Genomic DNA, 26,979 nt, shown 5'->3' with positions numbered 1-26,979 from the left:
TTCTTCTTTTTTTTTTTCTTAAGTAATGTTCCTGGACTCAAACTGCAAAGTTCATGTCTCCCTGTAATGTGCAGCCACTTATGTCTCTGCTCAGTCTTGCTTGATTCTTATTTTTTATTTTTTAGCCTGGCTTCCTGGTGTTTTCCTTTGTCTCTGCATAACTTAGTGTTCAGTCAATGACTTGGTTGATGTTGTGCTCAAACACCTTGAGCGTGAAGGCTTACATTATCTGCAGTAGATCTGTCCACAGGTTGGTGATATGGTTTGGCTGTGTCCCTGCGCCAAATCTCATCTTGAATTGTAATCCCCATAATCCCCACGTGTCAAGGGAGAGATCAGGTGGAGGTAACTGCATCATGGGGTTCCTTCTCCTTCCTGCCGTCTTGTGAAGAAGATGTCTTCCTTCCCCTTCACCTTCCACCATGATTATAAGTTTCCTGAGGCCTCCCCAGCCGTGCTGAATTGTGAATCAATTAGACCTCTTTCCTTTCTAAATTAGCCAGGCTTGGGCAGTTCTTTATAGCAGAGTGAGAATGGACTCATACAGTTGGGGAGTGTGTTTAAAGCCCCCCAATTTTCAGATCTTCCTTTGCTTTCACTTCCCAGTGGGCTCCTTGGTTTCCCCTGGGCAGAAGCAGTTTTCTAGACAACCGGGGACCAGGGGCAATCTGTTATCGATCTTCTATGCCTCTCTCATGGACCTCTGACTGCTTTGCTGCTCAGCCCAGCTGAGGCCTCCGCCTCTGGCCACCAAAGCTGTGAGCGTTCTCTGCCTGTTTTCAGCTAACAGGGGTTAGCTGACCAAGCCTTGGATTTTTATCCCCCGACCTCTGAATCTGCTCCATCTGGTGGCCCAGGCACTGGTTTTCAAAGCCAACTCCATGCTGGCAAAGCTGTATTTTCTGCTGATCAAGAAGGGTGGGGAGATGGGAGAGGATCCAGGTAAGAAGGCAGCAACTCCCAGTGTTCTTACCCAAAGCTGAAGCTGTTTTTCTTTTGCTTTTTCTTTTTGAGATGGAGTTTCACTCTTGTTGCCCAGGATGATGTGCAATGGCGTGATCTCAGCTCACCAAAACCTCCGCCTCCCGGGTTCAAGCGATTCTCCTTTCTCAGCCTCCCGAGTGGCTGAGATTACAGGCGCCCACTACCATGCCTGGCTAATTTTTGTATTTTTAGTATAGATGGGGTTTCACCATGTTGGCCAGGCTGGTCTCGAACTCCTGACTTCAGGTGATCTACCTGCCTGGTCCTCCCAAAGTGCTGGGATTACAGGCGTGAGCCACCATGCCCAGCCTGAAGCTGTTTTTCAAGCATAGATGCTTCTCAGTTTGTTGTCTGCCTTTGGTTAATTTCCAGAACGCTGACATGGTTGTTTGTAACAATTTTGTCCAGTTTTACACTTGCTTCTTCTAGAGAGAGTTTGCCATAGGCCTTGGTCTGCTCATGAAGCAACTCTGGCTTCCAAGATCTCTGTCTCCTCCCACCCTCTCATGGACTTAGGGTTCATTCCTTAGCAAGAGATAAGGACTTAGGACTCAAATCCCGATGGGGAGTTGGGTTTTCAACATGTTGGCTCTTCATAGTGTATCCCCACAGTGTAAAACCATCGGAGAAGGGCAAGAGGGCCTGGGCAGAGCCCTTATTAGGCGTGGAAGTTGATTCAAAGACTCAGGAAGGGATCCCAGGCTCCTGGTAGATGGCTTCAGACGGTAGAGCCAAGCGTGCTGCAGAAGGCCTGTGAGTGCTCTAGCGCTGCCATAAGAAACGATAACAAATGACCACAAGCAGGGTGGCTTTAAACAGGCACTCTTCTCTCCAAGTTTTGGAGGCCAGAAACCTACAATCCAGGTGTCGTCAGGGTTGGTGCCCTCTTGTGAGCTCAGAAGGAGAATCTGTTGTCTCTATAGCCTCTGGTGTTGCTGGCCATCCTAGGACTTCCTTGGCTTGGAGATGCATCACTTTACTCTTAGCTCTGTCTTCCTGCCACCCATCCTCTGCAACTACCTGTCTCTGCTCTCCTGTCTCCTAAAAGGACACTGGCAATCGAGTTTCAGGCCTCCCTGGATAATAAAGCATGACCTAATCTCAAAATCCTTAACAGAATTACATCTGCAAAGACTCTTTTTCCAAATAAGGCCACATTCACAGGGTCCAGGTGAACATGTCTCTTTCCATGATCTGAGGCTTGGGGCCTGGCATAACACCATGGATGGGGCGGGGGCTGTCCCAAGTCCATGTCAGTGAAAGCGGGGAGAAAGCCCAGGTGGGAAATGAGAGGACTTGGCAAACCCCAGGGCAAGAGGAGTGAGTGTGGCAGGGAAAGGAGGGTTACGAGTTCTTCCCACTTCTCCCCTGAGGTCTGGATGGGCTCCGTGACTGCTGGGCCAACAGAATGTGGCAGAGTGACGCTGTCCAGATTCTAAGCCAGGCCTCAAGAGACAGGCCCCTTCCACTTCTGCCTCTGGGAAGGCTCCCCTTTGGACACCTATTCAGAGTGAAGTCAGCCTCTGTGTAAGAAGTCCAGTTAGTCTGATAGTGTCTTCCAAAGGGGCCACATGTAGGTGTTCTGGCTGAAATCCCAGATGAGCCCAGCCTTCCAGCTAACCTGTCCAGACTCCAGACATGTGAACAAAGCCACCTTGGACCCTCCAGGCCTAGGCACCCACCAGCTGAAGTCTCCCAGACCACACTCACTTCTGATACCAACTACAAAGTTTTTGGGTCCCCAAGTCCACCCTTAGGTTTGATAATTTGCTAGAAGGGCTCACAGAAATCAAAGCCAAACATGGCCCTACTCATAGTTACAATTTATTACAGGATGAGATTTAAATTGGCCAAGAGTGCTGGGCGTGGTGGCTATGCCTGCAGTCCCAGCACTTTGGGAGGCTGAGGCAGGAGGATTGCTTGAGATCAGCCTGGGCAACATAGTGAGAGCCTGTCTTTACAAAAAAAAGTAAAAAAATTAGCCAGGCATGGTGGCATGCTACTTGGGAGGCTGAGGTGGGAGGATTGCTTGAGCCTGGGAGGTCAAGGCTGCAGTAAGTTGTGACTGCACCACTCTATTCCAGCCTGGGAGATAGAGTGAGACCCTGTCTCAAAAAATAAAATAAAAATAAATCAGTCAAGGAGAGGGACACGTCGTGCAGGTCCAGCAGGGTTTCCTGCACAGGGCTTCCAGCTGTCCCTCTCCATGGAGTCGTGGCCAGCATTAACTCCTCATGACAACAGCGTGTGATGGCACACACAGAGCATTACCAACCAGGGACGCTCCCCCAGCCTTGGTGTCCAGAGTCTTTGTTGGGGCTTGGTCACGTGGGCACGGCTGACACCATGTGACTGACCTTAACCTCCAGCCCCTCTGCAGGTCGAGCTGACGCCACGTGGTCCAAGGCCCCACCATGAATCTCATCATTAGCATAGACTGTCCAGGGTGGCCAAGGCCCCAGGTAAACAAAGATACACCAGGGAGGACTCTCCAAGGGCCTAGAGGTGACACCCCAGGAGCCGAGGGCAAAGGTCAGACCTTCTGTGGGTCAGCTTAACCTTTTACTGTCCATCCCTTGAGGGCCCGAAGAAGGAAGCGTCACCCTCTGGGGCCTGCCCAAGCTGATGACTCACGAATTCAGGAGCTCTCCTAAAACCGCTGTTGCAGCAGCCATTGGCTGTGGTGTCATTTGTTACATGGCAATGAGTCATCGGCGCAGTGAGGAAGTGTGAGGGTAGGGTGAAGTTCTCCAGGGGACCCGAGGAGGCCGCCCTGGGAGTAGCTGTCCCACCCCAAACGGACAAAATGGCTTTGGGGTCAGATTGTCACCGCTGTATGTCAACACTGGGAGGGGATGGTGACTAGAGCTGAGAATGCAAGCAGTGCCTCACCTCTGCCCATGATTGAAACTGATAATGTGAGCAGCACCTCACCCCTGCCCGTGACGGGAGCTAATGCCAGTAGCTCCTCACCCCTGCCTGTGATTGAAAATGAGGATGTAAGCAGCACCTCACCCCTGCCTGTGATTGGAGCTAATGCCAGTGGCTCCTCACCCCTGCCTGTGATTGAAACTGATAAAGTGAGCAGCTCCTCACCCCTGCCCGTGACTGGAGCTAATGCCAGTGGCTCCTCACCCCTGCCTGTGATTGAAACTGATAAAGTGAGCAGCTCCTCACCCCTGCCCGTGACTGGAGCTAATGCCAGTGGCTCCTCACCCCTGCCTGTGATTGAAACTGATAAAGTGAGCAGCTCCTCACCCCTGCCCGTGACTGGAGCTAATGCCAGTGGCTCCTCACCCCTGCCTGTGATTGAAACTGAGAATGTGAGCAGCTCCTCACCCCTGCCTGTGACAGGAGCTAATGCCAGTGGCTCCTCACCCCTGCCTGTGATTGAAACTGAGAACGTGAGCAGCTCCTCACCCCTGCCTTTCTATTTGCTGGCCCTGATCTTAGACTTGTGGGATCAAACTCCTTGCTTTAGTGAAACATCTTCTGGTTATTTCCAAAGTTACTGTTGAGGTCCCATAGGCTGGGATAGTCACAGGGCGTAAGCAGAGTGAGAGGGACCTGCTGTGCTTCGGTGGGTGGGACATCCTCTGAGCATCCCCTATCGGCCTGACAATTCCCTGCCGGGTCTCGCATACATGAGGGGCTCTGTAAAATTTTCTCAAGTGGTTGAACGTTTGGAGGCCAGAAAACACTCACTCTTAAGAACAGATGTGGCCCCAGCCATGACTGTCAGAGTCACTGGGACAGGAATCCAAGCAGATCAGTACAGACAACATAAGTCCTGCATTTAGGTTGAAAAGGTCAGTTGCCAAAATACAGCGCCAGGGTGGATGGGATTGACTAAAAAAACCCCGCAAACTCCAAATGGAATGACAGAATGGCACTGAAAACCTCCCCACAGCCTCTGATTGTTACATGCTGACACCAGCGGAGAGGATTACTGTCTGAAGTTGTATTTCCTGAAGTACATAGACCATCAGTCCATGAGATGCTGATTAATAACCAAGTTCAGGGGTCAGATCAGCAGAGGCAATGCTACATCCCACGTGCCCCTCTCAGTGGTTGAAATTCACAACGCACGCTGGCGCAGTAAATGCTCTGAGAAGGCCTGCGGGAAGACACGTGTCATTTTGTTTTACTCGGCGTTTCCCAGACTCATTGCACTGTAGGCCCTTGGTAGTGTAGTGCCTGCAGATATCCCAGAGGTCGTGTTTCTGTGGAACCATGCTGGAGAATGTCTGTTCCTAAGGAGGATGCTTCTAGGGGAGGTTTCCAGGTCAGGATGCAGTGGTGGTTTGGGGCCAGGATGTCCAGAGCCCAAAAACGCAGAATGAGCCAGATTCCTGAATGTAGCGAGAAGGCGAGCCACGCCGTCTCAGAGCCTGCAGGGCTTGGGTGTGAATTTGGCCCATGTAAGAGGGTCAAGGGCACCCCACGGGGCCCACGCCTTGCCTGTGCCTCATCGTCTGCCAGCTGCCCCCATGAAGCCCTTGTTGTTCTTGGCCACTGCCAGGTCCCATGAGTCTGCAGCCTCCCAGGTCACTTCCCAGGAACAGCTGGCACAGACCCAGGAGCAGATGAGCCAGGGCTCTGGGAGGTGCGGGCAGGCAGGGCAGAGTGAGGCCGAAAGGATGGGGGACGCCCACCGGCCAGGTCTGAGAGGGGCCCGATGCTGCTCACACCCTCTCCCCTCAACTGTCAGGTCCCTGTAAACACCCTCAGGCCAGCCCTGGGCAACCTGAGAGGCATTCATATGGAAACCTCCGCCCGGCCTCGCATGCTGGGCTGCAGTGGGGCGTGGAGCGCCATGGTTTTGGAAGCAGCGGGGACTTGTAACTTCCCTGGGATGTGTCAGAGCCTGCGTGATGGAGGGCGGCCTGCAGGCTCTGGGCCTGGGCCCTGCTCAGCTAGGGCCCAAGTAAACACATCTCCGATGATCACAGAGTGCACCAGCTGGAAAGAAGCCTAGAGGCTTGTGCAGTGCAAAACTCCTCAGTCCGACAGTGGGGAAACTGAGGCTTGGAGTGGGGAAGGGATTGCCCGTGGCTGAGGCAGGCCTGGGGCCCCAGGCTGCGTCTGGATTCCAGGACTCCTTTGCACCCCCCAGGGGGCATTCTGAAAGCCGAGCTGCCTTACAGTTGAACATTGGGCAGGCTTTCTTCCCCTTTGGTGCTGGTTTGTGTTAGGTGGGGAGTAACGACGATAAGTTTATTTATTAAAACTCCCTCAACTTATAAAACAAAAGGAGAACAGTGGCAAATACAGGGATTCTTTCTTTCTTGAGTTTTCAAAACACAAAACTTAATTTTTCTAGAAACCTGATTACCTTCTGCAATTTTCCTTATTACTGCTTCTCCAATTCATTTTTCAAAATGGTGAGCATTTACAAATGTTTGGGCGGGGCATGGTGGCTCACACCTTTAATCCCAGCACTTTGGGAGGCTGAGGTGGAAGGATCGCTTGAGACCTGGAGTTTGAGACCAGCCTGGGCAATATAGCAAGACACGGTCTCTAATCTTTAAGAAAAGAAGTTTGATTATGGAAAATTTCAAGTGTATACAAAAGTATAACAAAGTTTTGTGTACCCACCACCCAATGTTAACAGAGATCCTCTCACCGATCTTATTTCTATACTTCTACCCTGACAACCCCAAGTAGCACTATTTTGAAACAAATTCATGATCTATATTTTCACGTCTAGCTATTTCAATATGTATCTCTAAAAGATAAGGAGCTCTCTCTTTTTTTAATGCAACTTTTTATGTTTAGCTAATTATAGACTCACATGCATTTGTAAGTAATAGCACAGAAGCTCTGTACACTTAGGACCTTTCCTGTTAACATAACCATAATATTATTATTACACCTAGAATATGTAACAATAGTTACTCAATATCATCCCATATGCAAACAATGTTTGCATTTCCCAAATGACTCATAATTTTTCTTTTTATAGTTTGAATGATTAGCTTTTAATTAATTAACAATTTGTCCAAGGTAATCACATGTCCAAGTTCAGTGTCCAAATCTTATTAATTAAACATTTTCATTTGCTTTTTTGAGATACAATTTGTGGACCATACAATTCACTCACTTAAAGTATACAACTCAATGGTTATGTATTAGCTTTTTTTTTTTTTTGAGTCAGAGTCTGGCTCTGTCACCCAGGCTAGAGTGCAGTGGTGCAATCTCGGCTCACTGCAGCCTCTGCCTCCCGGGCTCAAGCATTTCTCCCATCTCAGCCTCCCAAGTAGCTGGGACTACAGGCGCGTGCCACAGTGGCTAATTTTTGTATTTTTAGTAGAGATGGGGTTTCACCATGTTGGCCAGGCTGGTCTTGAACTCCTGGGCCCAAGCTTTCTGCCCACCTCAGCCTCCCAAAGTGTTGGGATTATAGGCGTGAGCCACAGTATGCAGCCTGTATTAGCTTTTAATTTAAAATGTAATATGCATCCATTGTAGATCATCCAAACAGTACTCTTGTAGAATGTTAAAATGAAAGCTTTCTGCTTATAGTCATCACTATCTATGGAAGGCCCCCTTTTTATGCTACCAGTTTAATAATAAAAATGACATATAGATGATGAACAAAAAAGGAAAAAAAGAACTCCTCTGACTACTGTACTTAGAAATAACAACCAAATTTGTTTCCAGCTTTTCCCCTTCTCTGAGGGTGCCTTTTTTAAAACAGAAAATTTAGAATCTCATAGACTTCGTGTGCTCGCCTGAATTTTATTGCAGGTTTATTGCTGAGGGATTTCTCTTGTTAAGTCACTGAGCAAGACTCAAATGGCAGTCAGGAGTGTTCGGATTATCCCTGGAATCCTAACCAACATATCCATGGGATAATTCAGGGGACTGGTGAAACTGGAGGGAAAATGATCGCATCTTTATCTTCTCTAAGGCCCAACTGAAATTTAGCTTTTCCTTCCATGATGGACATAGGCAACAAGCCAATCACGTTAACAGAATCTGTCATTTTGTCACCAACAAAATCACAGATATTTTCTCATCATATATAGCCATGGCTGCTTTTCCAAACTGTAATTTGAGCTCAAGTGCTACTTCGAGGTAAGGACGTTATTAGACTCTCTGTGAGATCCATGTTTCTAAAAAAGCACACATCTGACTATATCACAATTTAAAATATTTTGATAACTATTTCAATGTAATTGTTTCTTTTGTAATTTCACAAATTTTATACATTTGAAAACATTCTGAGAAGAGCTTATTGGCTTTGTAAGACTTCCAGAGGGATCTGAGATCCCCAGAATGTTAACAGCGCCTGGATTGGAGAGAAATGCTTTTTTCCCTGAAGTCGCTGATAATTTATTTTTAATTTTTAATTTTTAAAAAACCCAGAGCCCCTTTGCAGAGCTCAACTGCCTCCTGCTTCTCACCGAAATCCTTTCTTGTTTTTCAGAGCCGAACGCAACCGGCGCCAGGGTCCCGGGGAGAGAGGCAGCAGGAAGTGAGGCTGAGGGGCTGTCTGTGTCGCGCAGGGAGCCGGGCAGGGCTGTTTTCCATGGCTGCCGGCCCTCTCCTTAGATGAGTACACAGCTGCTTTTCACAGCGCTCAGCCTGCCCTCCTGGAGGGATCATTTGAGGAGAAAATCCATCTCAACATCCACATGTTGTGTATCACTTGAACGCGGGGCAGGGCAAGGAAGACCAAAGCTCCCCCACTTTCAGGAGGCGACTCCCCCTTCTTTGCTGGACAGGGGCGAACAGGAACCACGTTGGCTCTGGAAGTTCACAGGGCAGTGGATCAGGGCTCAGGAGGAAGAAGATGGTGCAGCTGCAGGCACTTCTGAGTGACGAGAGGCAGGCGTGCGTTGAGGTGATCTGCGGGGCACTCACACACTGGGCTTGGCAAGGTCCCGCAGTCGTGGGGAACGTGGAAGTTCTGACCCAGGCCTTCTGTCACCGGTCCCAAGCCCACGTCGTTTCTGCGACAGCGTGACTGCCCAGTAAGTCATCTGCTTACCAATGTCCCCCGAGCCAAGGACAGCGACGGAAAGCCGTGCGGTATCACTCCGGAAGAGGAAAGTCGGTGGCCCTTTAAGCAGGATGAAGTCAATCCTACAGGCCACATGGTTTGCCACGTGGCACATGCCTCCCCCGTGACCTCATTCAATCCCTGCAGAGCCCCTGGCGGCCATCGTCGTACGGTTGGCACCAGCATGGACTCCAGAGCCCACCACCTGGCTTATGGCCCCAGCTTTGCCCTCATTAGCAGTGGAACCTGGGCAGCAACTTAACCTCTCCATGCCTCCGTTTCTTCATCCATAAAATAAGAATAGCACTGGTACCCCTGCGCAGGGCTGCTGCGAGAATCAAGTGAGTTAGTATCTGCTTAGAGAAAGCCTGTTAACAGTGCATGCTCCCCATCGCTGTGGTAACAAAGTCCTGCAAATTTAGTGGCTGAAAACAACACAAGTTTTGGAAGCTAGAAGTCCGACCTGCGTCTCACTAGGCTAGAATCAAGGTGTGGGCAGGGCTAGTTCCTCTGGAGGCTCCAGGGGAGAATCCCTTCCTTACCTTTTCCAGCTTCTAAAGGCCGCCTGCATTCCTTGGCTCATGGCCCCTCCTTCATCTTGAAGCAACATTGTATCTTTCTGACCTCAGCCTCTGTCATCACATCGTTCTCTGATTCTCTATTCAGCCTCCTTCTTCCATGTTAAGGACCTTGTGATTGCATTTGACCCACCTGGATAACCCAGGGGACTCTCCCTATTTTAAGGTCAGCAGATTGGCAACCTCCATTCCATCTGCTACCTGAATTCCCCTCTGCCACAGAAGGTAACATAGTCACAGGTTCCAGGGGTTCGGGTGGGGCCATTCTTGGGGCAGCATTAAACCCCCAAGCTCGTGGATGTCTGGGGGCTAGCTGCCACATGTTACAGCCATTTCGCCTGAAATGTTTTCTGTTTTAGTGGTGCCTTCTGGAGGTTCCCTTTAAACATGGAAAACTTCAGGAAGTGAAATGCATTCATTCATTTTCCAAACATTGAGCCTCAGGGAGCCGTGCTAGGCTCTGGGGATGCAGTGGTGGGCAAAACACAGTCCCTACCCTCATGGGATTTGACATGAGTGTAGAGACAGGGGATTAGAAAGGAAATAAGTAAAAACTGAATGATCGATTGTGACGTGTGCTTTTGTGGAAACAGGGTGCCTCGCTGGAACTTAACGTGAGGGGAGCCAGTGTGGTCTGTGGAGGCTCCTTCGAGCAGGTGACATCTGAGCTGCCCTCTGAAGATGACAACGATCCAGACGTGACGGGGAGAAGGAGACGCTGCAGGCAGAGGACAAAGGTGCTAGATGGACCCAAAGGTGGGAATGGGCTTGGGTGAGAAAAGGCTCGTGCAGCTGGAGTGCAGGGCATGGGGGTCCTGGGGGAGGTGGACAGGGGTCAGAGTTAGAGGTCGGGGTCAGGGGCCCAGATCACAAAGCACCCGGCCTTGTGCTTGGAAATGGGGGTGAGTTTGCATTTAATTCTGAATTTTGAGACCGGGCGTGGCATAATTGAAATGCTATGTTCTATGTGTTCACACATCGGTGGAGTGGGAGGGTGCGGCCCTGAGTTTCTGAGATTCTTAGCTTGTCTCAGCATCAAACCCTGCCTAGAATTGGAAGGTGGCAGCTGGGTGCGCCGTTCTCAATGATACCATTCTACATAAGAGCCACCTAGTTATCCATTCCCTACTTCCTGCGATTGACTGTGCCTGAGGTTGCCACTGCCCTGCCTGTGCCCTGGGCACCCTCACGCTCAGCGTGTGATGGTCTGAATGTTTCTATCTCCCTAGATTCCTGTGTTGGAAACTAAGACCCCATATGATGGTATTTGGAGGTGGGGACTTTAGAAGGTGATTAGGCCATGGTGGCCCCTCCCTTATTAATGGGATCTGTGCCTTATAAAAGGCTCTGGAGAAATAGCCACATCCTTTGCCCTTCAGTCTCCTCTGTCAGTTAAGGACGCAGTACTCCTCCCCTCTGAAGGGCACGGCAACAAGGCGCCACCGTGGAAGCAGGGTCCAGGCCCTCACCTGACATGAAGCCTGTCAGGGCCTTGATCTTGGACATCCCAGCCTCCAGAGCAGGGTAAGTTCTGCTTCTTATAAATTACCCAGTCTCAGATATTTTGGACTAAGACACAGTGCATGCTAGTGACGTTGTGTAAGTACCAAAAATGTCCCAATTGGCAGTTCCTGTCCCCACCTGATAGCTCCTCTTAGCCCACACATGGGCAGACCAGGGGTGCTAGGCGGTCCTCAGCAGCCATGGATGGGAGTTGGAAGATAAATACCCCCAATTCCTCACCTTTTGGGTGGGATATGCTGAGAAGTGTTCTATACCATCTCCTGAGGTTCCCAGCAGGGTTGAGCTGGTCAAAGGTCAAGTTGTTAAGAATTTCCAGATGGCAATGGCTGAGTGTTAAGCCAAGCCCGAGGCTCTCTGAGGCAATGTCCTGTGTGGCTGCACAGGGTGTGCTGAGGCCCCACCGTCTTTTCTTATAATAATTCAGCTTCTTTATTAATCTTATTTTATTTTCAAAAAATCGTTCTTAGCTTAAGCTAGCTCAAGTCGGTTTTATGTTACATAAAACTAAAGAAGCTTTGACCAGGCAGGTGTGAGAAGACTCAGAGGTTCCCTTTCCTGGGTAGCATTTTTACATTTTAATGATGCTGTTTTGGAGATAGCACCAAAATGACTCTGATGGAGAAGACTTCAGGAAGGTCTCCTTTGGGAGACTTGGCAGCTCCAGGACTGCTGGTCCTGGCCCAAAGCACCATTCCAGCCTCTAGACAGTGATGTCCTTGTCTTATTTTATGCTGCTATAACAGAATGCCACAGGCTGGGAAATGTATAATGAACAGAAATTTATTTGGCTCATGGTTCTGGAGGTTGGGAAGTCCAAGATCGAGGAGTAGCATCTGGTGAGGAACTTCTTGCAGTGTCATCCCACAGCAGAAGTGTAAGAGAGCCAGAGACAGCAATGCGGCCAACTCATAGACTCAGGCCCTTTTGTAATTGTCATTAATCCTTCCATGGGGGTGGGGCCCTGATGACCTAAACCCCTCCCATTAGGCCCCACCTCCCAACACTGTTGCATTGGGGATTAAGTTTGCAACGCATGCTTTTTGGGGGATGGATTCAATACAGAGCAGTCCTGGATTAAGTTTTTCAGCAAGACTTACACACACCTTTTGATGGAAAGAAATGGGTCACAGAGAAGGCAGCATTTGGTCCAAAATCCCAAGGTTGAAAACCACCAAAGACAACTTGCGTCCAAGGTTCCAACTGCATAACTCAGAAAAAAAGACAACCTGACCATGGAAGTGTTACCCCAATGCCTGGAGGGCAGCCTGGAGACTGCTGCAGAGGCCATGGAACTATTTGGTGGCCCAAAGGGTGGGAAATTATGACCATAAACAACCAAAGAGCAAATATAGAAGGGGAAAAATCTCCTGGGTGAAGCAGGTATAGAAAATGGTTTTGTTTCAGGCACAAACTCTCATCAGCTGGCAAAGACTTTCTAGAGGCCTGGGATTGATGAGTGAGGTCTGACAAGGGCACAGAGTGGGGAGAATGAACGGCGAGCTCTTGGCATCCTGGAAAGGAGAGTTCTCCCTGGTATCACTGCCTGTGCTCCTATAGGGAGCTATGCACAACATTATTTTGAAGCTGGAAAGGTAGTCTGGGGCCAGTTACACAAGAAGAGCTTTCAATGCTGAGAATGAAGGAAGGAGCCTCGCTCTGTCGCCCAGGCTGGAGTGCAGTGGTGTGATCTCAGCTCACTGCAACCTCCTTCTCTCGGGTTCAAGCACTTCTCCTGCCTCAGCCTCCCAAGTAGCTGAGACTACAGGTGTGCGCCACCACACCTGGCTAATTTTTGTATTTTTAGTAGAGACATGGTTTCGCCATGTTAGCCAGGCTGGTCTCGAACTCCTGACCTCAGGTGATCCACGTGCCTCAGCCTCCCAAAGTGCTGGGATTATAGGCATGAGCCACCAGGCTTGGCCTAGCTTTGGTCTTTAAACCTTTTAACATCTTTTTTTTTTTTTTTTTTTGAGATGGAGTCTTGCTCTGTTGCCCAGGTTGGAGTGCAGTGGCGTGATCTCAGCTCCCTGCAACCTCTGCCTCCTGGGTTCAAGCAATTCTCTGCCTCAGCCTCCTAAGTAGCTGGGATTACAGATGCCCACCACCACATCCAGCTAATCTTTTTTTTTAGTAGAGACAAGATTTCACCTTCTTGGTCAGGCTGGTCTTGAACTCCTGACCTCATGATCCACCTGCCTCGGCTTCCCAAAGTGCTGGGATTACAGGTGTGAGCCACTGCGCCCAGCCTTAACATCTTTATTTTTGGCTTTGCTCTTCCCCCAAACTGATATCTCGTCCCCCCTTGTCTCTTCCCTGACTTGAAATCCCATTTCCTTCACCAATTTCAGTTCTATTCCTGCCCCACCCCCAACTCCTCCATGGGTCACCCTCATGCCAATGGCTTCTCCTCACTCTCTGTAGAAGGGGAAGTGTCCAGTGTGACCCGGCGTTCATACCCAGGTACACTTTCTGGGCTGTGATGTCATTGATCCAGGTCACCGACATACTCTTGAAGCATGCAGATTCAGCACAGTGCTGGCCACTGCAGGAGACCCAGAGCAGTTGTTCACCCATGACTTGTTGGTGTATGCATCTCAGAATGTTCTAGAACAACCCAATATGGCTGGCCCCAGAGTGGTACCACAGTGCCCTCTTCCTGGACTGGGCTACCTTTTTCTTATGGGTCTCCAGCAGATGGGTGCCTGTTAGAGAATCTGGGAGGAGCTGAGCCTTGGGAGTGGCTACGGCAGAACCTAGGGCAGGGCTCACAGGGAGGTCTCCTGGGTCAAGGTCCGGGCACCTTCCTGTCCCCTGTGTTCTTGAGCCAGCTGGATTTCAACTAAAGCAGTAATGGTTGCCATTGTGATTAGTGGACTAGGAGGGGCATGGTCCCTATGTCTGGAGTGAATGCTCTTGACACAAGCTTTTGTGCTTCTATAAGTAAAAGCAACGACAGAAAGCCAGGTTCTTCCCACATCCTGTTTTTCTTCTCAATGCCAGAATTTGAAGTGCTCTTCATTCCCTGTCACCATGAAGCCTCTAGCCTGGCAGTTGGTGGAAGCAGAGAGAAGAAGCAGAGATATGAAGTGACATGAAGTGAAGGACCAGGCCAGCTTTCTGGGTTTGAAGCCCGGTCTGTGACTTGCTAGACTCTGTAACTGTGGACAAAGTACTTAAATTCTCTGGACATCATTGTCCTTTTCTGTAGAGTGGAATAATAAGAATCCCTCTCCTAAAGGGGTGCTGTGATGATTAATAGGTTTATATATGTTAAGGCTTAGGAGAGTGCAGGAGACACTCAACCATTGTCCCAGCACCAAGAACTCCACTCATGGGGACAACATGAACCTGGCTTCTGAGGAAGTGTCTCCCCTCTGTCCCCCATTCACTCACAGCTTTCCAAACAATTTGCAAGAGTCTGTCTTCCCCTAAAACCAAGTCCTGGGGAGGCAAGATTCACAGCCTGTGTCCTAGAGAATAGAGAGAGGGGGGTTGCTTGGAGGGAGGCTGGTGTTTATATTAGGGCTTCCATTACTCTCTCTGCCTCTGTGAGCTTGACAAGTCGCGTGGGTGCCTGGAGACATTCGAATCTGAGTGGTTTTGTTCACATAAGAAGAATAGATGAAGGGCAACCAGCTGAAATCCAGTTTCACAAGGATTTCCATGGCATCGCTGGGGGACCAGGGAGCCCGCGGGTGGAACTCATGGCCTGGGAGTTGCTGGTGGATGTTGGGAAGTGCTTGTCTGCACAGTGCATGGACACGGCAGGCGGGGAACCAAGGTTTGTGGCTTGGGAAATGGTGAAGAAGCTCAGGAGCAACTTGGAGCTGACGTGGGCTCCTTCCCGGCTTCCTTCCCTCCTCCAGCCCCTGAAGGGGATGACCACTCGTCACCTCCACAGGTGTACGGTCATGTGCTAAGGGCCTGTGGTCAGCGGGAGAGGAGGTCCAGCGCACCCTTGAACTTCCTGCTGAGCTTGTCACTAGCTGGCCAGGTGGTATAGACAGCGACAAGAGAAGGGGCTTTTTGAAAAACCAACTGTTGAAGTGAAGACACATGACCCCAGTGTGCACCCGTATGCTGTTGACCCTGGAGGGGCCTGACTGCCTCCCGCCCTCGCCCACCTCTGTGGCACATTCCTGCTCCCTCTCCATGGCCCAGTTCAATTGTCACCTTCACCACACAGCTGTCCCTGACCATCCCCAAACACAAGTGCTCTCTTCCTTCTTTGGGCTTCTGAAACTCTTCTTAATGGGCTGTGTCACTGGCATCTGAAACACACCCCGGCACAGGGTGGGCTGTCTGTGAAGGCTGGCCGAGGCAAAGGACAGATGGCTGCTGGGTGTGCTGGGGCAAATTGTGTCCCCCCAAACTCATGTCCATGCAGAACCTAAGACGATGACCTTATTTGGAAAGAGGGGCCTTTCAGATGTGATGAGGTCTCATTGGATTAGGGTGGGCCTGAGTCTAATGATTGTGTCCTTATAGGAAAAGGGAATTCAGGCACACAGACACACACAGGGAAGCCGTGTGTTGAGGAGGCAGAGGTAGGAGCAATGCAGCTGCAAACCCAGGATTTGGGCAGCCACCTGGAGCCAGGAGAGGCAGGAAAAATCCTCCCCTAGCGGGAGCGCGACCCTGCCCACACCGTGATTTTGGACTGGGCCCCTAGAACTGTGAGAGAATAACTTTCTGTCGTTTTGATCTCTGGCTGTGGTCCTTTGTTTTGACGGCCCCAGGACTCATCCAGGTGGACCCTGCTCCAGCCCGGATGCCCGGCCGTCAGGGCAGGTGGCCAGGGTCAATCACACAGTGGATGCCCCGGCCCCCTGCCCATCACGGCCAAGGCCCCCACTTTAGCCCAGGCCAAGCACTTTGCTTCTGTCTATCTGTTCTTGGCTAAAACTAGGGATGACGGTGAGGGGTGACACACAGAGGCATCTCCACTGCAGGATGGGGAGGACCTTTTAGTTTCCGCAAGTGGCTGGGAGGGTGGGCTGTGGAGTCTGACAGACCCAGGTTCAGTTTCTTCCTCTGTTACTAGCTAAGCACAGTGAGCTCTGGGCTCCCTTCCCTTCTGTGAGCCTCAGTCTTCCCATCTGCAAAGAATGGGACCGACAACAGTACCGCTGTCAAAGTTGTGTCGTTAGGATTAAATGAGATGGAAGGCACATGCCACGGAGCCTGGTGCATCGCCAGGGCCTCTTGTGTGTTCTCCATTGTCGTGATTGTTGTGTGCAGAGGTTGGCACCATGCTTGCTACATAGGACATGCTCCATAAACGGTCATGGCAGCAATTATATTGATTCATGATGACAGAGGGAGTATTTGCAGTGTAGCCTGCCCCGGAAGTCAGGGTGAACAGTCCCCTAAGGCTCACCCCCAATTTTGAGGTTAATTTCCCTGGGAGCTGGGACCAAGGAGGGAGAAGGGAGCTTTGTTTGGTAACAGATCTGTCCAGCGGCTCCCAGTGATGGTGGCTGATCAGCCCGATGGGAGGCCTCAGCCCGGGAATGTTTTCTTTCCATCCGTCTCTCAGAGACATTTTCTTGCCAATCAGGGCATTGAGAAGGCGGGTGGGGAACAATGGAACGCGTTGTCCTCACTCCCTGCTGCCTTGGCTTCGCGGACAGAGTTCACTCAGCGTGTAATCCTTGAGGCATGTGAAGCCTGCGGCAGCGAGGGAGGAGGAGAAATCGCCCTGCATCAGGGAATTAGAAACAGATTGCTGGACGGGGCCAGCGTGTCCCAGGTGGGCCCTGCACGGGCACCGCTGGCAAGTCTTCCTGGAAAGGTGTCCAAGAAATGTAGCCGGCTGCTGGGGCTGGTGTAGACTGACATGGCTTCAATGATAAGGCCCCTTGTCAGGCTGGACTGACCCAGGGGGACACAAGCCACCCCCAGCGTGGAGCCTTTTCCCTCTTACCTGTTCATCTGTCTTGACATCTGTATCTGTAAAGGAGGCTGCTGTCTCTGCATGCAGAGGGGAAAAACCCAGGTGGGTCAGGCTGGAGCTGGAGGTCGGAGGAAAGAGAGCAAGGCAGGAGCCTGCACCTGTTCCTGGCTTCACCAGTGAAGGTCACGGTGTGACCTTGGCCTTGTCACTCTTCCCTCTGCATCTCGGCTTCCTGTGTAGAATATACAAATGGGCACAAGAAGCTGTGCTTGCACTTCATTAAGGAGACAGCAAGGGCACCGTCTCCTCAGGAGCTAGAATGCTGGAGAGGGGACAAATGTGGAGACGATTTAGTCTAGTAGTTCCTAGCCCCGACTGCACGGCTGGGTCCCCCAGGAGTTATCCAGCCCCCACCTGGCTTGCTCAGGCAGGACCTGCAGGGCTGCATGTGGAGGATGACCCTTAATAACCTTCTGGATGGCTCTAACGCAAAGTGAGTGTGAAGGGATGATCTGGGCTGTTTTCTCCCGAGTTCACGCGTTCTCACAATTTCCACACGATTTGTTTGCTCACCCGCTCCCTGCACCTCCTGCTTCACTGTCTTCTTGCCTCCTCTCTCTGCAGCTCTCTGCACAGCGCACTGGCTCCAAGTACAGCCTCTGCAGCCTGACCTCGGTTGGAGCCTGCGTTTGCCATGTCCCATCTGTGGGCCCTCTGTGCCTCAGTTTCTTCATCTGTGAACTGGGCACAGTCAGCTCCCTAACTCTCAGGGTGAATGTGTAGAGCCCTCAGTGCCTGGCAGGCTGCAAGCTAGCCTGTCACCACGGGTGCTCCCAGTGTAGACCTTCCACCCTCGGAGCCTGGCACACCATGAGCTAGCCTGTCACCATGGGTGCTCCCAGTGTAGACCTTCTGTGGTATTTGCCAGGCTTGGAAGCTCCAGGTGGGTGTTTTCAACAGAGACGGAGAGAGAGAGTGAGAGAGAGGGAGACACACAGAGAGAGAAAAAGACACAGAGAGAGAACTAGAGAGAGAGGGAGAGAGAGGGAGAGAGAGGGAGAGAGAAAGATATAGTAGCAACTGCGCATCTTTTTGAGAAGCGTTCAGGACGACAGGTTGGGTGGAAGGGAGGCCAAGAGGACAATGCTCGCGTCTCCACCTCCTCAGGAGGGGACCCTGCGGGACATTGATGGGGCCACCCCTGCTTGGCTACACAGAGTTGGTTTCAAACCTCCTCACCTTTTGAAGGTGGGGGTGGCTTTACTGCTATTAAGTTCAGGATAGACTGAGACTATTTGTTATTGGTTATAAGTATTAGCATTTAACAATAAAGATGATGGGCTGCCCCCAGGGCACAGGGGGCTCCAGGCAGGTGTTTTTTGCCAGGCTCCTGTCTTTATGAACAATCTGAATGACTCTAAAGTCATTTGGACTCTGGAGACCCAATCTCATGAGACCTCAAACAAGACACAGACAGTCCCCATCCCACGATGGAGTGAGGGGCAACAGGCATTCTGCATGCTTCTGGACTCATGATGGGGTTATATCTGGATGAACCTGTTGTAAATTGAAAATATTCTAAACCAACTTACGATAGTTTTTATGTATGATGGGTGTATCGGGATGTGACCCCATTGTAAGCAGAGGAGAATCTGTATGCTGCCCTGGTCAGTGGTGCCAGGCCTGGGCACTGGACTATTCAGGGTGACTCCATATGTGCAAGTCTTTTTTATTTTTTTCTTTTGAGGTGGAGTCTCACTCTGTTGCCCAGGCTGGAGTGCCGTGGCACAATCTCAGCTCACTGCAACCTCTGCCTCCCGGGTTCAAGTGATTCTCGTGCCTCAGCCTCCTGAGTAGCTGGGATTACAGGTGCATGCCACCACGCCTGGCTATTTTTTTGTATTTTTGGTAGAGATGAGGTTTCACCATGTTGGCTAGGCTGGTCTCAATCTCCTGGCCTCATGTGATCCGCCCGCCTCGGCCTCCCAGAGTGCTGGGATGACAGGCGCGAGCCACCAGTCTTGAAGCTGCCCAGGGCATGTGGTCAACAACCTCTTGCAAAAAGTAGAGAGGTGAAGACTGGGGAGAAGTGAGAACTGAGGCTTACATGGTTCCCACCCTGACTTGAGGCATACCACTTGGATGGCACTGCCCACCTAGCTCTAGGAAGGCCTGAGCTCCCTGCCTTCAGCGCGGGTCTTTTTCTTTTAAATCGCCGTGGAGCTGGTTCTCTTTCTTTTGCGCTCTGTCTTGTTCTCTGGCTCCTGTTCCTCTCTCCCTCTCCCTCTGGCAGTGTTTCTGATTTGCTCTGCTGGAAAGTAGCAGCAGTGACCAGTGACCCTTACACAAGGCAGGAAGAGGGGAGCTGGGGGGTGCAGGTTCTGATGGGGGTGAGTGGGGAGGACAGGGCGGCCACACACCAGACAGGAAGGAATGCCCCTCCTCAGCCGGGGACTTGCTAGCTTTCCTGCAGGCTCTTACAGGCTATTTTCCCTAAGGGCGTGTGAGTCATGCCGAGAGCTCACCTCTAACTCTCCCCTTCTTCCACCCCATGTGCTGCCTCCAGGTCCTGCTCAATTCAGCTGAAGGGCTATTTACCCAGCATCTCCCCTGTGATGTTTTTAGGAGAGTCAGCCAGAACAAATTATAGAATCAAAAATCTGAGTATTGTCAGGGCTCTGGGAACTTGTTGCCAATTTGCTTTCTGTTCTCGTGGGTTGGGTGTGAGGCTGCCGTTTTCATCACACCTGCACCGGCACCGGATGTTCTGTTTTATCATGTTTTAAGAGATGTGTCTTTGGAGGGCCCTTTGTCTCACAGGGAATTGTCCTCCAAGTCAGAGTCAGGAAGGAGGAGGCCCTGGTCTTGGATATGGAGGGAAGGCACTTTGGCTGAATGGAAGGAAGTGGAGACGTGGGGAAATAGGAACTTTGATGCTCTGCTGGCTGGAGTATGAACTGGAGCAAACCTTTTGAATCTCAAGCTGGTTCTGATGAGGCCAATGCACAGCTAATGTGGTTGGCACTATAGTGTTCCCAGCTCTACCCCAAAGACACCCACTAATGCCCAGAATCTATGAACATGTTACTCCACGTGGCAGAAGGTGCTTTGCAGATGTGATTAAGTTAAGGAGTTTGAGTTGGGAAGAGTATCCGGGATCATCAGGGTGGTCCCAGTGTCATCACAAGGGTCCTTATGAGAACCGGGCAGGAGACTTTGCATGAAAGGAGAGGGGAGAATAGAAACAGAGGTTGGAATGATGGGGCCACAAGCCAAGACATGTGGGCGGCCTCCAGGAGCTACAGAAGGCAAGAGGACAGCTTCTCTCCTGGGGCCTCTGGAAGGAGCCAGCCCTGCTGACCCCCTGATTTTTGCCCAGCAAGAAATCTCATTTTGGAATTCTGACCTTCGGAATAAATGTGGTGGTACTAAATTTGTGTTGTTTTAAGCCACTAAGTCAGTGATAATTTGTTGCAGCACCAATGGGAAGTTAATATACCCAGCAGCAATTTTGCTCCCTGTGCACATTTACATATATATTTTTAAACAGATGGGATCCCGCTTTGTTTCCCAGGCTGGTGTGCAGTGGCTATTCACAGGCGAGATCATAGTGACGTAGAGCCTCGAACTCCCAGGCTCAAGTGGTCCTCCTGCCTCAGTTTCCCAAGTACCTGGAACTATAGGTGCACCCTTTCCCTGTATACATTTTAAGACGTCCTCCCCATGTTCGTAAGGGGACACGGGTGAGGATGTGGTGCGGTGTGGGAGTGCTGTGTGTGTGACCCCTTGGGGGAGTGGTGAATGGGAAGGGCCAGGGAGGCAAGTTATGGAACAAGATGCATCTTCACCCAAATTGGAAACTACAGGTCTGATATGCACAGAGCCCCCCAGCGGGACCCACAAGATGCTTAGTGGGAAAACAGGGCAAGAAATGCTAAATAAAAAGCTCTCTTTGTTTGGTGAAGCAGGGTGTGGAAGGGGCCCCAGTGCGGTTCTCAGAAGCTGGGTAGACTTGGTCTTCCAATCCAGGTGCTGATTTTCTGGCTGTGTTCCGTTGGTGACAACTCTTTGAGTCCAGTACTTTTCGGTATGAATATTATCCTCAGTAAGATGTTTTAAGCAATCCATATGCACAACATAGCACAAGAACACCTTTACATCTGTGGAAACTTGTGAGGCAGGATAAGATACTGCCCGTCAGGGCTGGGAGCAGGGCCGGGGAGAGAGGGGCCTTTGTGAAGCCTCCCCGGGGAAGGGTCTCACATGGTCCAATGACGGCAACGCACCCAGAGTTGAGCGGTAAGAGTTAGTCTGTGCAACCTCCTGCCCTGGAGCCCCAGAACAGGAAGGAAGGGGTTTCCAGGAGCCCTTGAGAAGCAGAGGCTGGGAGGGCTGTGGGGAGCTTCCATTTGGGTGAAGGAGGCACACATCACCTGGTCTCCTGTTGGTAACATTAGGATTCAGCCGTCAACGCTCAGCTGGCCAGGTGGAGCCCTCGCAGCTGCCCAGTGGTGGGGATGCAGGTGTGATGGGGTGGGGGACCTGGCCTGACCTGGTGGTCTGGAGGTCTGGCTATGATCACCAGGCTCAGCACTAACGGAGTGGCAGGAAAGGGTCTGGATGCCCTGCTTACAGCATGCTGTGACGGGATGTTTCAAGGCTGGGCTGCACAGCCAGGCTGGAGCAGAGGAGGCCCAGGGCTTCCACCCGCATCCTAGTGAGCCTGGTCCCCGCTGGCCGCGTCCTGATGGCTGTGCCCCTCCCCGGATGGCCAGTGAGCTGGGGCTGGGGCCGCCCGTGCAGCAAGTCCAGGGTCCCCCCAGGCTCTCGCCTTCCCCCTGCCAAGCCCACCTCTGGAGAAGGGAGAGAGAGCCCCCTGCTTGGGAGGTGAGAAGCAAGTTCACTCAAAACGTCAGCCTCAGCAGAGCCTCTGCCTGCCGGCCTTCTAGATAAACACAGTGGTGTTTAAAGAATCCATGGGGAGGCGTTTTGGCCTGAAGGGAGGGAAGGTTCCAGGCCTCACTCTGAGCTGAGCTCGGATCTACCCATTCCCAGGACAAATTAAAGCCGCAGTCCACCGTGTCTGAGGACCATTTCCCGGTTCTTCCGGGGGTCTCGCAACGGGAGGCAGCCACTTAGCCAGTCCTTGACCACGACGGAGCGGCCTTTGGGGAGGCTGCTGGGCCCCCTGCCGGAACGTGGGACTTTGTGGAAAAATTGAGCCCACGAGCACACGCAGAGGAAATTCCAGGGAGCGAGGCTGACAGGCTTGTCTTGGAAAGCGGCTGGTTACTTTGGCCCCAGCCCAATTCTCCCGCTCTCCTCTCTGCACTGCCCTCCCACTCCCCAACTTTGCTTTTTCTCCCAAAAGAAAAAAATAACGAAACCAGAGAGGCACAATGGAATCAAACAGAAAAATCCCGACTTAAGAGAAAAGCGACAAATCCCCAGGGGCATAAAATCACTAGGGCCTTCACAGGCGCTTGTCTGTTTGCTGGTTAAAGACTGGCAGGCCAGCACAGAGGGCCACCTACAAGGACCAGGGGCAGGCACGTTAGAAGCTCCCATCTTCCGAGTCCTCACTACCTGCCAGCACTTTCTTTTTTCTTGAGGAGTAGCTCAGCACTCACGTTAAATGTGGCTCAGTGAGTTATCCCACATGTGTCCTGGCATGACCATGCCCAGGTGGCAACACAGCCCACTCCCAGCGCCCTTGGGCTCCCTGCTCCTCCCTCTCAGCCAGTGGCGTCTCGCAGCTAACTTTCATCCTCAGCTTTATATCCACGGACTCTTAACAGCATGATCCATTTCGTGTGGGCTTCTTTCACTTGCGACGTCTGGGTGGTCCCTCTGTATGTCTGGGGGGTGGCAGGGGCTTGCTCTTTTCCTTTGCTGGGCAGAATTCCATTCTGTGAACGTGTCCAGGTCACTGTGCCCCCACCGGTTGATGCACATGTGGACTGTTTTCATTTTCTGGGTGCTCTGGATAAAGGTGCTACGAGCTTTCTTATGCAAAGTCTTTTGGTGACTGAGTTTGTTATATGTGTCTCAGCATCAAAACAGTTCCAGGACATGCATGCAATTATCAACATCCCACCTCATAGACAAGAAAACTGAGGCTCAAAAAGTTTTCATGCCTGGTTCCAAGTCCCAGAGTTGGGAGCAGGGCTGGGATTCAAACCGGATGCATGTGATGGAGACCTGCGCTCTGAGCTCTTGGTAATGTCTGCCCAGGGCACAGCGCTTCAGCAGCAAAGTGGCCAGGTTCTCCAGGGTTTCAAAGTGCAGGATATATGTCTGGATGGGGGGCCTGGCTCCTCCTCCTTGGCAGAGGGGCAGCTGCCTTATTCCGACGAGGTTTCGAGCCTTCCCTGCTCCCATCCTCTCTGAACCCCACCTAAGCCTCAGCTGTGCGCATATGGCTGGAGGGAGCCCCTGACAGCTGTATTCTATGTCCTGGGGAAAGGCAGGATCTCTCGCCATTGGGGAAAATCCCTGTAAATCCTGTGACAAACAGCTCTAATCTGGTGTTTAATGCAGAGCCTGATACCGGCGGCAGCGAGGGAGGGCACACTGGCACTGGGAAACACGACCGTGCCAAGGCTGGAGGTGCATTTGGCCCCTGCAAGGCCATCACCCTGCTGACCCTAAGCAGGCAGCCAGCAGTGCACGGCCGGAGGCTGCACGGCTTCTCCACTGCACGGCTTGCCGGCCTCGGGGTGCGAGGGGAATGGTGAGATAATCACGTGAAACCACAGCTCGGCCTTGATGGTTTGTTAGCTGGCCTTAGTGTTTTCAATTGTCCGAAATTGGGACACTCTGTCCCACAGGCACCTTATCTGAATACCTTATCGGAGACCCTGGAGGCCAGATCCGTTTCAGAATTCAGAATCTGTTAGCTTTTAGAACGTTAAATCAGTGCTTATGTTGTATGTCATTAGCAGCCCTGTGAGATCCCGGGCCAGACGGGGCAGTGAGACTCACGAAAGTTTCTGTAGCCGCCGCGTGGTGCACACAGCCATGGCTTGCCTCGCCTCAGCACGGGAGGCTTTGCTGAACACGGGCTGCGCTTACTGATGCCACGCAGATGCATGGCACCTCAGCATACGCAAATTCAACTGCACACGCTCAGCACTGCATGGGTGGCATGGGGGTGAGTGCGGTGTGCGTGTTGTGTATGTGACTGTGTGGAGTGTGTGTTCTGTGTGTGAATGTGTGTTGTATATGCAGTGTGTTGTGTGTATTGTGTCATGTGTGCGAGTGTGTGGTATGTATGTGTGGCATGTTGTGTGTGCTGTGCATGTATGTGTGTGGTGTGTTGCATGTGTATGTGATGTGTGTGGTGTGCTTGTGTGTGTGGTGTGTGTCATTGTGGTGTGTGCATTGCATGCGTGTGTGCTGCATGTGTGAGTGTTGTGTATGTGGTGTGTGTTATATGAGTGTGTGTGCTGCATGCGTGTGTTGTGTATGTGGTGTGTGTGGTATGTATGTTGCATGTGAGAGTATATGCTGCATGTGTGTGTGGCATGTGTGTTGCCTATGTGAATGTGTGTTGTATATGTGGTGTGTGTTGCATGAGTGCCTTGTGTGTGTGTTGTGTATGTGCTGTGTGTGGCATGTGTGTATGTTGCATGCACGAGTGTGTTGTGTGTGTTATGTGTGCGCTGCATGTGTGCGTGTGTTGTGTTGCGCATGTTGTGTGTATGTGTTGTGTATGTGATGTGTGTTGCACGTGTGTGTTGTGTATGTGGTGTGTGCTGTGTTTGTGTGGTGTGCGTGTTGTGTGTGTGGTGTGAGTGTGTGTTGTGTATGTGGTGTGTTGTGTGCATGTGTGTTGTGTATGTGATGTGTGCTGGGTTTGTGTGTTGTGTGTGTTGTGTATGTGGTGTGTTGCATGCGTGTGTTGTGTATGTGTTGTGTGTTGCGTGAGTGTGTGGTGTGCATGTGAGAAGCTGCTGCTCTCTCAGTGGGTCCTGGTGAGCTCAGCCCTCCTAGTGAGCATCTTTCTCAAGGAGGTGAGGGTCTCACCCCTGGAGAGGTGCATTTTTCTTGCGCCTTTTCCGGCCACTGCTTGTGCTTATGCAAGGAAGGAACGGTCTATCCCCACGTGATAGTGAGAACCAGCTGCTCTGGCTTGCTGGGAAGGTCCCAGGGCTTGGTTTGGGGCGTGATTTAATTGGCTTTCAATGGGTTTTGCCCCACGTGCTGACTAGCGACAGTAGCGATGCTGGTGAAATGAAACATCCCCATGGCGTCTCATTCCACCTTCATGACAACTCTGTAAGGTGCATGGAAGTTTGCATCCTGGCTGTCTAACCGACAGGGAACCAGGGGCTTATGGGGCCAAGCAGCCTGAGATCACGCAGCAAGGCTGGCAGGCCTGGCTGGGACTCACACTCGCCAGGCTCCCAGGGCTGCTGCGGATGCTGCGACCTTGTCATTTACCACTGAGTCACAAACCACTCAGACTTAGGGGATGGGAACAACAACATTCATTCATTTTCTGCTGGTGAACCGTACTTTGGGCAGGGATCTGCAGGCATAGCTTATCTCTGTCTTGTGTGGTGTTAGCTGCGGGGGCTCCAGGCTTAGAGGTGAGTTGATGGTGGGGTTCTGGAATTTGCTGAAAGTGTGTTTACTCATATGTCTGGTGTTGAGGCTGCTTGTTAACTGGAACCTTCATTAGGGTCTCTCATCTGGAACCTTTGCACGCGGTCTGCCTCGTGGCTGCTTGGGCTTCCTGCCACCATGGAGGCAGAGTTCTAAGCACACAGGGTGGACACTGGTGGCATTTCTATGGTCTAGTGTTGGCAGTCATTTCTGCTGTACCTTACTGGTTGAGACAGTCACAGACTTCCTCTTGAACCTGGGCACGGGTTCCTCACCACTTGACTCGGGGAGCATCAGGGTCACATCCTAAAAACAGCATGCAGCCTAGGATATGTTGTGGTAGCCCTCTTTAGAAAATGCAAATGGCCACCAAAGCTACTGCCTGCCTCAGAAGCGTCCAGTGTCTCTGGGGGATGTTCAGGTCCACTGCAGTCTTCAGAAGCCTCCTCCTGGGACTCAAACCACCGCATGCTGCCTAGGAGCCTCTGTGTGCATCTCAGACCTCCTGGACCCTTTAAGCTGAAGATACTTAGTGGCACTCTTATTGATAATAATCTTTAAAATAATTTAAAATATAATTTATAATATATTTGTTCATTTATAAACAGATATATATTACACAATTATATTTATCATAAAGCTCCCATATCAATCATATATATCTGTAGAATTTTATATTTTATTTATTTAGGTGACACGTTTTATATATGATATTTTTATTTATTTATTTTATGTAATCGTTATATAGAACAAATTATATAATGAATATAAGTATATTTGTATTTATTAATTAAAATGTTTATTTATATGAAAAATTTTACAATAAGTATAACATTTACCACGTTAATTAGTGGTAATATGTTGCCTCTAAAGAAGATTAGACATTATAATCATATTGGGGATCTCTGTCTAAGTATTGGTTGTTCAAAAGTAATTTCAGTGAGAACCATGCCTTTTCCAGGAGGAAGGATTTTCTAGGGACACATCTGGGGGTATTTCTGGGGAGTTTTAGTCAGAGCTATAGGTTGTTTTCAGCACAATGGGAAGAGTTACTGGCTGTGAAAAGGGAGCGGTTGGAAGATCTGCTGTCTAAGGCTCCTAGCTAGTGAGTTATCCCACATTAGAATGGTTAATGGGGTGGGGGTTATCCCACGTTAGAATGGTTAAGGCTGGGGAATCCCATAACAAACATAGAAATAAACAAACAAAACTCCACATAGGCTCATGGATTGCCTAAATGCAAATGGACCATTTGGTTTAATTTCTTTAAAAAGTCATGGGCACCCAGAGCTGGAAGGAAGCGTGGAGACCAGGTAATCCTGTGCATCTTAAATTGGGAGGCGCACAGCCCCGAGGGGAGATGGAACGGGCAGGGGGAG

General features: G+C 50.8%; 1 long non-coding RNA gene across 1 annotated transcript in view; it reads left to right on the top strand.

Moving 5' to 3' along the window:
* Nucleotides 1-26,979, top strand: part of LOC117976316 (uncharacterized) — a 398,679-nt gene that overhangs the window by 6,527 nt on the left and 365,173 nt on the right. The window contains exons 2-3 of the long non-coding RNA XR_010110319.1: nucleotides 8,417-9,333; nucleotides 10,164-10,326. This is a non-coding gene — a long non-coding RNA (uncharacterized LOC117976316). The remainder of the gene's footprint in view (nucleotides 1-8,416; nucleotides 9,334-10,163; nucleotides 10,327-26,979) is intronic.

This window comes from Pan paniscus, chromosome 18, assembly GCF_029289425.2.
Source record: "Pan paniscus chromosome 18, NHGRI_mPanPan1-v2.0_pri, whole genome shotgun sequence".
Lineage (NCBI taxonomy): Eukaryota > Metazoa > Chordata > Mammalia > Primates > Hominidae > Pan > Pan paniscus.
This window is presented reverse-complemented; position numbering and strand designations above follow the sequence as displayed.